The sequence below is a fragment of the Schistocerca gregaria genome, chromosome 3, assembly GCF_023897955.1.
Source record: "Schistocerca gregaria isolate iqSchGreg1 chromosome 3, iqSchGreg1.2, whole genome shotgun sequence".
Taxonomy (NCBI): domain Eukaryota; kingdom Metazoa; phylum Arthropoda; class Insecta; order Orthoptera; family Acrididae; genus Schistocerca; species Schistocerca gregaria.
Window position 1 is genome coordinate 820,164,750 of NC_064922.1, and position 15,434 is coordinate 820,180,183.

The 15,434-nt window shown below is 43.8% G+C and overlaps 1 protein-coding gene across 1 annotated transcript in view; it reads right to left on the bottom strand.

Moving 5' to 3' along the window:
• The window catches only part of LOC126354527 (homeodomain-only protein-like), a 348,066-nt gene extending 334,700 nt beyond the window's left edge, over positions 1-13,366 (bottom strand). The window contains exon 1 of the mRNA XM_050004254.1: positions 13,229-13,366. The gene's annotated coding sequence lies outside the window, so the exon portion shown is untranslated. The remainder of the gene's footprint in view (positions 1-13,228) is intronic.
• Between the last annotated feature and the right edge of the window lie 2,068 nt (positions 13,367-15,434).

Below are 15,434 nucleotides of genomic sequence, written 5' to 3' on the forward strand. Positions count from 1 at the left end.
CTTCACAGTGGGTCGGGAAAGGTTCTCCAAGACCAAAATAAGCTCGCCAGGTCAGGTCAAATGTCAAAGCCATGCTGACAGTTTTCTTTGACTCTGAAGGCTCAGACCATCATGAATTCGTGCCACAGGGACAAACTGTTAATCCTTGGTGCTATCTAAATGTGTTGCGCCACCTATGAGAAAATGTGAGAAGGAAACGTCCTGAAAAGTGATGAGACAATTCATGGCTCTTGCATCATGCCAACGCACCCTCACATTCATCCCTGTTGGCGCGTGATTATTGCACAAAAAACGAAATCACTGTGCTGCCTCATCCTCTGTACTAGCCAGAGCTGGCCCCTTCGGACTACAGGCATGCGTATTCAAATACAAAGATACGTAAACAGGCAGAATACGGCGCTGCATCGGCAAAGCCTATGTAGGACAACAAGTGTGGCGCAGTTGTTAGATCGGTTACTGCTGCCACAATAGCAGGCTGTCAAGATTTAAGTGAGTATGAACGTGGTGTTATAGTCTGCGCACGAGCGAAGGGACACAGCATCTCCGAGGTAACGATGAAGTGAGGACTTTCCCATACGACCATTTCACTAGTGTACCTTCAATACCAGGAATCCGATAAAAAATAAAATCTTGGACATCGCTGAGGCCGGAAAAAGATCCTGCAGCAACGAGACCAACGATGACTGAAGAGAATCGTTCAACGTGACAGAAGCGCAACCCTTCTTCAAATTACTGCAGATTTCAATGCTGCGCAGTCATCAGCGTGCAAACCATTCAACGAAACATCCAGAATATGGGCTTTCGGAGCCGAAGGCCCACTCATGTACCTCTGACGACTGCACGGCAAAAAGCTTTACGCCTCGCCTGGGCCCGACAACGCTGACATTGGAGTGCTGATGACTGGAAACACGTTGCCTGGTCGGACGATTCTCGTATGGGCATGGAGACAACCCCATGAATCCATGGAAAAAAATGGCTCTGAGCACTATGGGACTCAACTGCTGTGGTCATTAGTCCCCTAAAACTTAGAACTACTTAAACCTAACTAACCGAAGGACATCACACACATCCATGCCCGAGGCAGGATTCGAACCTGCGACCGTAGCATGAATCCATGGACGCTGCATGTCAGCAGTGGACTGTTCAAGCTGGTGGAGGCTCTGTAATGGTGTGGGGCGTTTGCAGTTGTAGTAATATGGGACCCCTGATACATCTAGATACGACTCTGACAGGCGACACGCACATGACCATCCTGTCTGATCACCTGCATCCATTCATGTCCATTGTGCATTCCGACGGACTTGAGCAATTACAGTAGGACAATGTGACACACCACGCCTCCAAAATTGCTACAAAGTGGCTCCAGGAACACTCTTCTGAGTTTAAACACTTCCGCTGGCCACCGCACTCTCCAGACATGGACATTACTGAGCATATCTTGGATGCGTTGCAACGTGCTGTTCAGAAGAGTTCTCTGTCCCCTCGTACTCTTACGGATTTATGGACAGCCTGCAGGATTCATGGTGTCAGTTCCCTCCAGCACTACTTCAGACATTAGTTGAATCCATGCACGTCGTGTTGCGGCACTTCTGCGTGCTCGTGGGGTCCCTACACGATATTAAGTAAGTGTACCAGTTTCTTTGGCTCTTCAGTGTATTTTGAACAATGTTTCAATTCTACGTAAAGAGTTTAGTTGTGCAGTTTGATTTTTTGATGTTTTTTTTCGATTGGAATGAGATAGCATGTATGCATGCACACAGATACTGCAATGTAAAAACTTAATGCGAGTACATAGTTCTATTTTATAGGTTTCTACAACTTTTGCTTGTTCATCCAGTTGGTTGAGGGCACTTAAATATTATCGAAACTGGTACCAGGTATAATTCCATATTGTCGTCCAATATGATATTCTTATTAATTAAAGAATTCTCACCACCTACCAGGTGTGGTTCTCAGTGAGGCTAACAAACCGCAAACTTAGCACTGCCAAGTGCAAGGCGAAACACTTTGGCTTCAGCAAGGACTACGTAACTTAGGTTTGTTTGGCTGCCAGGCTATTCGCAGCAAATTATATCGTTTCCTTGGCGCGGAGGCAGATTCAGCGCTGTTTTGCGGTCATGGTGAACGTTAACATTACCGAAATAGCGTCTCCAATCTTTCAAAGATAGCCCAAAATGCAGTAATAGATACAAGACTTGTGCAGTCCTGTTTATATGACTCTACAAAAGTGTTAAACTGAGGAGACGAAGACTGTCTTAGTTCAATCCAAGGCTGTTAAGTGTCGGTTCTACTGGCCTGTTTAGTAGTCTCTGACAGTTTCTCATATTCATTTTGTCGAATGCTCGTCCTGTTTACGCTTTACCCAAACAACCCAAAAACTGTAGCTTTCAAAACATACGTTGTCCAAATTTTATGATTTCAGTCACCATTAAAAAACAGTAGTCATGAAAAATGCAATATATCCATTAACATGATGGAGCCCAACAATATAAAGCAAAAAAGTTGTTATAAGCTACTTCAAAGTTAAGTTGAATGAGCGTTTTTTATAAATTTATTTACTATTTCCACGGTTATGGAGCATTAGTAGTGACGTTTCCTTTTCTTGTTATTATTTTTTATGTGCAACAGGATTTCTTCAATTGATCTAATACTTTTTACTTCATATTTTTAGTTTTTACTATAAACCTAACGTTATTGGTAAGCGAATGAAAATATATAGGGTGTAACAAGAGGTACGGCCAAGATTCCAGGAAACATTCCTCACAAGCAGAGGAAGGCAACATGTTACGTGGGCATGGGTCCGAAAACGTTTGATTTCCATATTAGAGCTCACTTTCTACAACTCTTCATACATCAGTAATGGGAAACACACAGGAGAAGAATGTAGCAGCGCAGGAAAAACACTTTTGTAAATAAAATGTCCAAAATGCCCTCTGTTAACAAGTATACATGTTATATGAACGCGTGGTGTCTGTTCTTTCGGGCGCATCCGAAAGAACAGACATCACGCATTCATAAAGTATCTGATCTCGATGAGCTATGAATCCACCATCTTCAGTGTGGATGCATAATTACGTTCGAACTGCTGAGGGGATCTCAAAGTAGCGAGCATGGAGGATACGGACATGGACTGTGGGTAGGTGGCGCTAGTTGGGAAAGTTGGTCGGCCGAGATATTACACGCAGTTGTTATAAACACTATTGGGATCACGCAGCGGTTAAACGCAACTGCTTCGTAAGCAGGAGACCCCGGGTGCGAATCCCTGTCCGGCACACATTTTCATTCGTCGTCGCCGCCGATTCCGCATAAAGTCTTCATGCAGCTGACATCAATAGTCCCTTTCCTTTCCCTCCTCCTCTCTCCGCCTTCAATTTACATGATAAGAATACATGAATCAACTCGTCGTCGCATTGAATCTCTGATGCGCTGATAAATCCCTGGAGAACAGCATACGGCTCCGCAGCCTTCCACAAGATGGGCACAAAGACTCTGTACATATTGTACCAGGGTTTCTAACAAAAGCTTTCAAATGCCGCCATAAATAAAAGCCTGGTGGTCTTAGATCCGGAGAGTGTGGAGGCCAAGAAATTGGTCCACCACTACCTATCGATCAGCCAAGCAATATATTACTTAGACGCCTACGAACATTAACAGTGAAACGAGGCACAGCTCAATAGTGCATGAAGCACATGTTTTGTCATACTCCTAAAGACACATTTTCTAACAGAACAGGTAAAAAAAATGGTTTAAATGGCTCTGAGCACTATGGGACTTAACATCTGAGGTCATCAGTCTCCTAGAACTTAGAACTACTTAAACCTAACTAACCTAAGGACATCACACACATCGATGCCCGAGGCAGGATTCGAACCTGCGACCGTAGCGGTCGCGCGGATCCAGACTGTAGCGCCCAGAACCGTTTGGCCACTCCAGCCGGCTACAGAACAGCTAGAGTATTCTTTAAGAAAACATGGTACGTTTCCCCATTAAGCATGAATAGAAGAACATGAAGCCCTAACAAAATCACCAAAAATGCTGGCCTAATCGTTGACAGAAAATCTACGTTGACGACGTGCTTGCTCAATTTGATATAGGGTCCAGATGGCCGTAATAAGGGATAAAAGTGGACGCAAAACTGAACCTTGTGGGACTTCCTTCGTTGTTTCTCCCTTGCCACTAAAATTTGTCTCCTTCCAACGTTGTTTCAGTTACTCAGCACAACATTTTCCTTCTGTTTGTTAAGTATGATTCAAACGAGTTCTATTTTCGATGATGAATGTGATCATGAAAAAATGCAGGTAATGAGCTCTAACATGGAAATGAAACATTCCCAAACCCGTGTGTCAGGAATGGTTCCTACAAGTTCGGTCATAACTTTTTGTTACACACAGTATTTTCCAAATATTTAATACCCTTATTTCTTAACTCTTTGAATACACTAGCTTTGATCATATGAGGATATAATTTCAGATTGTTAATTTAAAAAGGTACCATCAATATTGATATTAAAAATGTCAGAAATCGACTTCGCATATACTAATAAGAGAGGGTTAATTATTACACATCAAAATAATAATATCTTCAAAAATCTATTAAGTGGATCACGATCAAACGTTGGTAATACAGTAAGTTTCATGTGCCACCCTTAAAACTAAGTTTTTAGGGTACGATATGTCAGCAAACTCTCACAATGTGTAAAGAAATGACAGTTCTGTAATGTTGCCTTCTCTTTGACAAATTTCTGCCGACACCTATGCTCTGGAATGTACTAATGCGACACTTGGCGGAAATCCGTCACTTATATGGAGACACGAAGTTCGCCTGGTCTCCTTCGGCGCTATTCGGGAAGAACGGACCAAGTGCCGTGCCGGCAACAGAGTTCTCCTTCTCTCTTCCTTTCATTGGGGCGGCGCAATATTTAAAGAACAGGACACGCATTCTAGAGGGGCGGGGTTCAAATCCCTACCCAGACCTTCAAGTTTAGCGTGATTTCGCTGAATCATTTCAATCGCGTGCCGGCCTGTTTCCTATGAGAAGATCATGGCCTCTTCCCAGATTCATCATTGGCCAGTCCGAGCTTCCGTGCCGTCCCTGACGACCGCATCGTCAACAGAAGCGAAACTCGTAATATTTCATTCGTTCCGAAATCACCAGTGAAAAATAACTGGCCACACGAAGACAGTCTGTGCGTTACCAGCACTGCCTGTTACGTTCGTCTATACTGACCGTGGAACACACCACCACCCTCATTTGAGTCCGACGTCTCGCGGAGAAAGGTGGAATCATTTACTCACTCTTAATAGCTCCCAGAGAAGTCGTCCTCAGGGGGCGATCAAGACACTGATTGGAGTGATGTGAGGAAACTACTTAGACATAAATCGAGACGGCGTCGTCGGAAATCAATCCTCTTTCCTCCCAACACAGTCCACTTGTCACGCGATATTTCTCTTAGCCACGCCCGTCGCTGTCTGCAGTGCTAGCGGAATTGGTGGGCAGCCGCAAAACGTTTGTCATCTAAAAAGAAATGTTTCCTCAGAAGCCGACTACGATATTTTTTTCTTGGGAGGACGATAACCTAACATGTGCAAACGTCTCAAGACCCATGCCGCAGTCCCAGAATTTCATGCACCTTTGTTATTCCATTGATATAAAACTGGGAGTAACTTACGCGTAGTGTAAGAAAAGATGTATATCTAGCGTGGTAGCGCAGTGGTTGGCACACTGGACTCGCATTCGGGAGGACAACGGTTCAAACCCGCGTCCAGCCACCCTGATTTAGGTTTTGCGTGATTTCCCTAAATCACTTCAGGCAAATGCTGGGATGGTTCCTATGAAAGGACATGGCCGACTTCCTTCCCCATCCTTCCCCAAATCCGATGGGGCCGATAACCTTGCTGTTTGGTCCCCTTCTCCCAAATCAGCCAACTAAAAGATGTATATTCTGATGTCATAGTCCGCAGCACCTGCAATTAAGTTCGAGACAGCAGGAGAAGCTTTTGATTTCCAGCTCGTATTTACTAATGCCAGCAGGTGGATTCGCACTTGGTTTCGTTGCCTATATGGTGCTTCTTTCTCATATTTTTGAAGACAGTATTGTAAACCAGTTCTGGCTAGATATTGTGATGTCAGAATTGCTTCTTTTTATATTGATACTAGAGAAATATTTCTAACATTGTAAGACTACTTCATTAACATGTCTTTTTGTAGCACTTAAGCATATGGGAGAAAAATTCAATTCTTTTCTGGACACGAGAGTAAATTGTTGTATCGGTTAATACACGGTCCACTCACATTAATGTGACCGCTGCCTTTGTTCGATGTCAACGTGCAATAACCACTAACAAAATGACTCTGAGCACTATGGGACTTAACATCTGAGGTCATCAGTCCCCTAGAACTTAGAACTATTTAAACCTAACTAACCTAAGGACATCACACACATCCATGCCTGAGGCAGGATTCGAACCTGCGACCGTAGCGGTCGCGCGATTCCAGAATGTAGCGCCTAGAACCGCTCGGCCACCCCGGCCGGCTAACCACCAACACATGGCACGTGGCAACACTAGCAGAGGAGGCCATGTAAGGCGTGTCGCGAGGGGCAGGGGTGGCGGGACGGAGCGGGAACGGAGCAGTCGTTGTCGTAATGCAAAATGGAGTGACTTATCCGAATCCAAAAGGATATGATCATTGCCCTTCGAGCCAAGGGTAGAATCATTTCGGAAGTGGGTAAGTTTGTAAACTGTTCCCGTGCCAATGTGGTTAAAGTCTACTGCTCATGGAAAAATGGTGCTAACCAAAACCGGCAACTATGGTGCAACAAGGGCCATAGATGAAAGGGATGAACGACGGCTGCGGAGATGTGTACGGCGGAAGAAGACGTGCTACTGGTGAGTAATTGCCCGGCCAGACAAACCAAGGGGCTACAAACGCTGTCTCCTCAACGACCGTTCACCGAATGTGTGCTGGCGCCTGGTCCAAGCACCCATGCTGACTGCTGTTCACCGGCGACGAAGGCTGGAATTTGTACCCCAGTACCGCAATTGGACTTCCACAGAGGTGCGACAGGTGGCCTTTTAGGTGACTCACGTTTTATACTCCATCGGACAGATGGCTGTTGGCGTGAAACGTGTGAAAGCAAACACTGCGCAACAGTCGTCGGAACGGTCCAGGCCGGAGGAGGGGGAGTTATGGTCTGGGGAAGGATTTCGTGGCATTCTCTGACTGATCTCGGCATTCTGGAAGGATCAAGGGAGCAACACAAGTATGCTTCTGTCCTTAGGGGCCGTGTCCACCGCTACACACACTTTGTTTTTCCTCGGAAATATGGCATCTACCAACAGGACAATGCATCGTGTCAAACAACTGACAATGCACGTACGTGGTTCGAAGAGCACCATGATCAGTTTACCGTACTCTTCTGGGTATCACACACCCCAATTAAAACTCAATGGAGAGTCTATGAGACCGCCTCGATCGGGCAATTCGCGCCATGGATCCTCAACCGAGAAATCTAGCGCAGGTGGCAACGGCACTGGAGGCGACGAGTCTCCTCATCCAGAACCTCACTGGCCCTCTCCCTCCTCGTCTGGCAGCGGTCCGCGCTGCAAGAGGTGGTTATTCAGGCTTCTGACAAGTGGTCACTTATATGTGACTGGACAGTGTTTCTGCAACTTTTAGGCCATTAAGAATCATTGTCCTGTATATGAGTGGTACGATTTACAAGCTATTTCTTATGAAGGAGCAGGGCTATCCCAGATTTATTTCTTTCTTTTGCTTGCGCCTTTATCGCACAGTTGTGCAGGTTCAGCGTGGTTAAATGGAATTTGGGATGTGAATTTAAAGGGGTGGCCGGGTGCCCTTCCTGTTGCCACCCAGTACCCCCCCCCCCTACCTCCCCCCCCCTCCCGCTCCAGAACAGAATCAGTTTGCCCCATCTGTCTGCGTCTAGTGTAAATAGTGAAATAGTGCGAACGTGATCCAAAGGTCTGCGACGCGTGTAACTGGGGCGGAACGTGGGGACCAGCCCAGTATTCACCTAGCGGGATGTGGAAAACCGCCTAAAAACCACATCCAGGCTGGCCGGCACACCGGCCCTCGTCGTTAATGCGCCAGGCGGATTCGATCCGGGGCGGCGCGCCTACCCGAGTCCAGGAAGCAGCGCGTTAGCGCTCTCGGTTTTGCCTGGCAGGTAGGGCTATCCCAGATTGTGGTCTATCTAATACAACTGTAAACGTTTATTACCTTCGCGACTAAAATTAGCACGTCACAATAGTGGATACCAACACTGTTTACATCCAGCTATAAGGTTAAAGTCTTTAGGACAGAGTGCAGAAAGCAAGAAACTAAATACGGAGGGAAGTGTATTAGTACTCCATTTCCGAGTATTTTGTAACGTTGTACCCCTTAATCAAGATGTGGAGAACGATGATTGTGACAGCGTAATAAAAGACCGTTTGGAGGTCGCTAGGAGAAACAGCGTACGTTGTCTGTGAGAGGGAGTGCGTATACTAAAGTCTTACTTTTTCATTCCCTTTTTTGCGACTGATATCTTAAATCTGGCCGTTCTTGTTGATTTGTCAAGATTATGTATTGATCGCACTTCAGAACTGAAGAACACTTAAGAAGAATCGTCTACAATTACCAAAAATGAAGGAAGATTGGCTTTAACGTAGCGTTGTTATCGAGGTTATTAAAGACGGAGTGCAAGCTCGGATGGTGTCAAGGATGGGGAAGAAAATTGGCTGTACCCATTCAAAGGAACCATCCCATCATTTGCCTGTCCACAAATAAAGCAATACGGTTGATACTCTCATCACTGGAATAAATGTTTATCTCCCGGTCAAGACAGATTACGAGTTGGCCTCGGTGAAAGGCTCAGAAGAATTTGCTGTTAGTCAATATCTTTAAAAAAATGTCCAAATGTGAGTCCCTAGGGGACCAAACTGCTGAGGTCATCGGTCCCTAGACTTGCACACTAGTTAAACTAACTAAAACTAACTTATGCTAAGACAACACACACACACACCCATGCCCGAGGGAGGACTCAACCTCCCGCGGGAGGGGCAGCGTAATCCGTGACATGGCGCCTCATACTGCGCGGCGTCAATATCTTAATATTCTATATTTAGTCACTGTAGTTGAACTAGATTTCTAAGCCTACTTGTCATGTTGACTTTCCAAAATGCTTTTGACAGTATCTCAGTGTAATCAGAGACCACCGATTTGGGGAAGTTATAGGATTATTGTAATTGCTGGTCTGTTTATATTGAAACAATCAGTTAGCTGACTGTAATGGATACAAATGGGTTGATTGACTGAGGGGGGGGGGGGGGGGGGAGGGTTTATGGGACTAAACGCTGAGGTCATCAGTCAAGCGATTCAAAAGTTACTTGCGTAAGATAGTGGGTCAGCTAAAAGTGGGCGGATCCTGTCAGAGGGGTCAAACTATAAAGCGAGGAAGCTAAAAACACACACAGTGGAAGGCATAAAAGGGTATGCCAAATGTAAAAACTGGAAAAACAGAGGGATAAAACAGCGGTCATTGCAAGGGGGAGTGGTAATGGGCCCGAGGCCTAGAAAATACGAAGAGAGGACCCAACCACAACCATCCTGCCCCTGCTATAGGTGTAAAGTAAAGCCTTATAACTGAAAATAAAAACCACTTTGACGTAGGAAACTGAATACCAGTTCAACCATCCGTGAAACGTCTCCTAATATTAAAGACAAGGAATCTGGAAGGCTATACTTAGTATGACAGGCGAAAAGAAGTGGACACTCCACAAATATATGGGATATCATCAGTCTGGCTCCACAGCTACATTGTGAAAGGGGGGGGGGTCTAGTTACGCAAGGGAAAACAATGGGTAAGCAGGTGGATCCTAGTGTGACTGATGGGTAGGTGCCATAAGACAGCGAGCTCCTTCTGAGATGAGCGGAAGGAAGAGCGTCAAACTGCAGCAATCTCCTCGATTGTGAGGAGTTTATTACTGAGATCAGTAGCGCACCAGATGTCATGCCACTTTTGGGCAAAGAGAGATTTGATGTGTATCCGAATATCTGCACCTAGAAACATGAAAGGGAGCGGGGGAAGGGGGGGGGGGGGGGCAAGTATCTACCTTTCTAGCCTAAAAGTCAGCCAGTTCATTGCTGGGTATACACATGAGTTGCAGTAGACACTTTACTGAAGTTTTTCGATTAGATCATTGAGGTCGATACCACCGCCCTTTCATGATCTCCAAGACATTTCTCTCTCTCTCACCTAGAATTAACATTTGAAGCGTGTGTAGAGGTAAAGTTTCACTTAAGGATTCAGAAATGTTTAACAGTACTTGCCGTCACTGAAATAATCTCATCTTAAGACGGAGGTAAATTGATAGTGAAAACTACACTGCACTCCTCAATCGGAGGAAGGGTACTATTTCCATGGGAACAGAAAACAGAACATGTTCTGTGAGCGTTTTTAGTCGAAGGCACACTGTTAGTGACTGCATAACATTGCTGATTCACAGAAAGATAACTATCCCTAAAACAACAGGAAACACGTGACGTAATCATCGATCCATTTTACTTAGTCCGTGGAACAGTCTGCGAAGGCAAGTTCTCTCTGCGTGAGAAATATTACGTAACTTACGTAAGGAGTGTGTGCAGCTTTCCAGCCAGCTATCTACAATTGGGCACGAGACCGAAACCTCTAAGGCCAAAACAAGGAACTGACTTGACGAAACTGTAAGTGACGTCAAACGTACGAAACAGTATCTCCTCTCCACAAAAGTCGGTGCAGATGACGCTTGTGGAGGTCGACGGAGCACAGTATACACATTGTGGGGCAGGAAATACAGCACTCAACGAAGGCCTAATAACGCACCTAACCTCTTGGACGGCATCCAATGTTACCCGTAAATCAGTCCGCACAAGCGATCGTAGTGTTGGCTAACGAAGGCCATCTCCTGGCGCACGCGGCCAGTATGCCAGGAAAGATCAACGCGGAGCCCGTTAAGAGTAACTGAAGAAAAGCGGGTGACCACAGTTACCTTCGTAATATTTAAATGAATCGCCCTACATTAATGTCAACGGAAAGGTGACTGCAGAAGCAGAAGTTGCTGGGAGAAGTTTGCTAATCTTCTGACATAACAGAGAAAACTCGAACTAAGCAAGACAAAAGTAGTGTTTAACGTCTCGTCGACAACTAGGTCGAGACGAAGCGCAAGTTCAGATCAGTGAACGATGAGGAAGGAAACATCCCGGCATTTGCCTGAGGCGATTTTGAGAAATCGCGGAAAAACTTAAAATTGGGTAGCCGGGTGGGGATTTGAACCGTCGCCTACCCGAATGGCAGTTCGGTATGCTAACCAGTGCGTCACCTAGCTCGGTGAGAAAACTAGAGTGAAATAAATCAGGTTGTAGCACATGAGAACAACAAAGTTGTCTGTTGCGTTCCCATAGCTCCATATGACTCTCACTCGATGACCGAGTACAAGCTATGGCTTCAGTTTTTATTTTTGTATGAACGGCTTCTTCAGTCTTTCGATCTCAGCCGCAGATGTTGTCTCCCAGGAAAAGATCTTCAATTTTTTTTCAAATACCCGTAGTTCATAGAGTAGATTTAACCATATCGCGATGAAAGATAAAATAATTAAAGCAGATAACAGAACTCAGTTTCTGCTCCAGTAAAATAAAATTATAATAGCAATTAAAAGGCTGGTTTTTGTCTAATGATATTAGAACTCAATGAGAACTGGCGTACGTGTTTGAATAAGTCATGCTTTCACCCGAATTCAGATTTTATTTTTCCTGATGCTGCTCAAACAAAAGCACAAATCGCGTACCGTTCGATAAGGCTGCGTTTCATATCAAACTATTCGGCAAGTAGCAAAGTAAACAACCGCTAAGTCTTCTTAGTAATTTAAAACATTAGTTTCCTGTTTACTTCGAATTTTATGTAACTGAAGCCATAAGAACTAACGTGATCTAAATTTTAACGTTTCCTGAAAAATGAATGTCAAACAATCTAGCTTGAAACAAAATAAAATATGCCACAATAGAGTGGAAGAACGGGAGGTAGGGCTTTATCAATTTCAGACAGCAAAAAGATTTTATGTAATAATTGGATAAAAATTATAATCGAAAAACAAGTTTTTGGTAAAAAAAACAAATACCGCAGTTCTCTGTAATCCAAAGCGGAAGGAATAGTACAGGAATAAAATAATTTCGCAAGGAAAAGAGGTTTTCTCCGTCGTTTATGACCTTCACGGAATTCTAAATAAGATGAAAGATGAAATCAGATACTTACAGATACAAACAGGAGGTGGTTCATTTCCCTACACGATAAAATTTATTTTGTTGTAACGCAGCTACCAAGAGAAATGACATCACGCCTCTTTCAGCAGCACTAATGCCTCGGAACAGTGACATATATGTCACTATTTCGATGTCCATTACTAATCACTTTCAATTTAAACACTTCTGTTAGTATGCAATGAATGCTCCTATCGCTAGTGTGCGCAATATGTTGCTCAATAAAACCTGTTTATTAAGTTGTGCAACGTTATAGAACAAAACAGCTATCCTGTCAGTACGGTGACAGGTACAAAAAGATGTGTGATGTAATATATGTAACTAAGAAACGCTGACTCACACGTTATAAGAAAAGCGACGTAATAAGAGCAGAACAGATGTGAGTAAAGAGATTTTTCTCACATTAATGCATATGGTGCAACTAAGGACATGGTGCAGTTCCGTCCAAATGGTTTGTGATTAATGCACAGTTACATGTTTACAAAATACTGCACTATATTATTTTCTTACTGAATAGATAAAAATATGAAATTTTACCTTATTTTATGAGAAAATCACGATCACTTCAGCACCCTAGCAACCGAACATAAGCATAATTTATTGAAAATATGGCAGTTTACTCGTTTATTTCGAACACTTACGGAAACTAATTTTTAAAATTACTATCACACATGTTCGCATGAAATAGATACTGGACATAAATTAGAATATCAGTATTATTATGTGAAGGTTAGGCAATCTATACCATGAAGTAAAGCGCAAAAAAATGTCACTGCTACGGTACCAGAAAATTGCGCAAAATTTATTCGTTGCTAAATGTTCGTAAGAGCAATAGTTTTTAAAACTGTCGACACGCGTGTCAAGGCAGTAGAGACATCACAGAAGAACATTATTTTCTCCACCACCATATGACGAGAAGAAACATCGTACTCACTTCGCTTTACAGCCGTCGGGAGATAAACGTCAAACGCCCAGAGCTGCGGTACGCTATCGTGTTCGTCTTGTGCGCCTGAAGGCTGGCGGTGTTGTGATACGCCGTGAAACGCGCAGCACCGCAGCCAGCGGAGCGAAATGCGCATGCGCCTCGTCAGCCAATAGTGGCGCTCGGCGACGGCGTGCGATCGTCGGATTCGTTAAGAGCAACAATGAAGCGCAGCGCCAAATTTGGTGTCGACGCGGCCTCAACGCAGGCGACATTGCGGAGGCCAAGGTCGGGATTAACCCAATTACAGTTTCCATTGCAGAAGACGCGCAGTTGACGGAAGCTCAAACGGAGAAGCTGCGGTGGATTTAAGAACAAGGTCAGAATGTATTCCTCTATATTTCGACCACGTACTACCGTATTTTACAGACTACAAGACGCACTTTTTTCTATGAAAAATTGAATCCAAAATTCAGGTGCGTCATATACGAAAAATTTATACAAAAATGTCCAGTGTTTGATTTAAAATTCCCATCGGGGAACCTATCTATATCTGGCAACACTAGATTCAAATGGCAATGCTTGTTGGTAAACCCCCCATCCCGCAAATCACTAACCGCTACGGTCGCAGGCTCGAATCCTGCCTCGGGCATGGATGTGTGTGATGTCCTTAGGTTAGTTCGGTTTAAGTAGTTCTAAGTTCTAGGGGACTGATGACCTCAGATGTTAAGTCCAATAGTGTTCAGAGCCAATTTTTTTGAGCGGCATTTCGGCTTTCCACCAATGGGAAAACAGAAACATTTGCGATTGGCGGACTAGTAAGGAAGAACTGAAAAAAAAGAGAAAGACTAAATACGCAAGTAGAGACTGAATGCAAAATGGCCAAAATTAGAAGATGACGAGCTAAAGTGGATTCAAGGACACCGTCAAAATGGCACTGGAATTAATATAAGAACGATTCAAACATACGCTCGTAAGCTAGCACTACAGTGGAACGTAAAAGACTATAAGGGTGGAGTTGGTTTTTGCTACAGGTTAATGATGCGTCATGGACTTAACAAGCGAACCAAAAGCAAATTATCTCGGAAAATGCCACAACAGTATGAAGAGAAAATGTTGTCGTTCCATCGCTTTATTATTTAGCATCGAGAGAAAACTAGTGTGGAACTAAGCCGAATAGCGAAAATGGACGAAACTCTTCTAACATCTGATGTGCCGGGTAACAGAACTGTTGCCATGAAAAGGTACTAAAACTGTAATTATAAAAACAAGTGGACATGAAAAGATGCACTACACTGTCGTTCTTTCATGTTGTGCTGTCGGTACTAAACTTAATCCAACGATCATTTCCAAGCGCGAAACATTGCCAAAGCCTTCTGAAATACCGCCAGAAGTTGTTTGTTCACGTACTTGACAAGGGTCGGATGGACGAGGCTGTTATGAAATTACAGATTAACAGAGTGTGGGGGAGAAAAAAATGTGTTTATTGAAGAAGAGTTCTCTTCTTGTGCTAGATCATTTTAGTAGTCATTTGAAAAGTTCTGTGAAAGAGAAACTGAGACAGGGAAATACAGAGCTTGCTGTTATTTCAGGAGGACTTACTTCAGAATTGCAAACCTCTTTATGTCATCCATTTAAAGTATATACGAGAGAGGAATGGAACAAATAGATAATGGATGAAACTGAACATGAACTGACGCCAAAGGGAGCTTTAAAACGGCCAAAATCAAATAACTGTGTCAGTGGATAAAACAGTCATTGTCTGGAGTGACAGAAGACATTATTGTTAAATATTTCAAGAAGTGCCACATAAGTGACGCTCTCGCTGGCAATGAAGACCGTCTTATACATGAAGAGCACAACGATGACGACGAAGAGGAAGAACGAAGCGCAGATTACTATTTTAGATATCAGTTCGGTTTTATAAACAAAGAATTCTTTTAGTCTGGCTTCGCAATCTAATAATAAAAACCGTAAAAAAAAGGTTTTTTTAATTCCCAGAATGAGATTTTCACTCTGCAGCGGAGTGTGCGCTGATATGAAACTTCCTGGCCGATTAAAACTGTGTGCCCGACCGAGACTCGAACTTAATTGCTTAAAAATTAAGGTGCGTATTATAGATCGTAGTGTCTTATAGTCTGTAAAATACGGTAGCGATAAGGTATGGTTAAATAAAGCTGCCTAGTCGCATTTCGCGGATTAATCAGCATATAGGTCA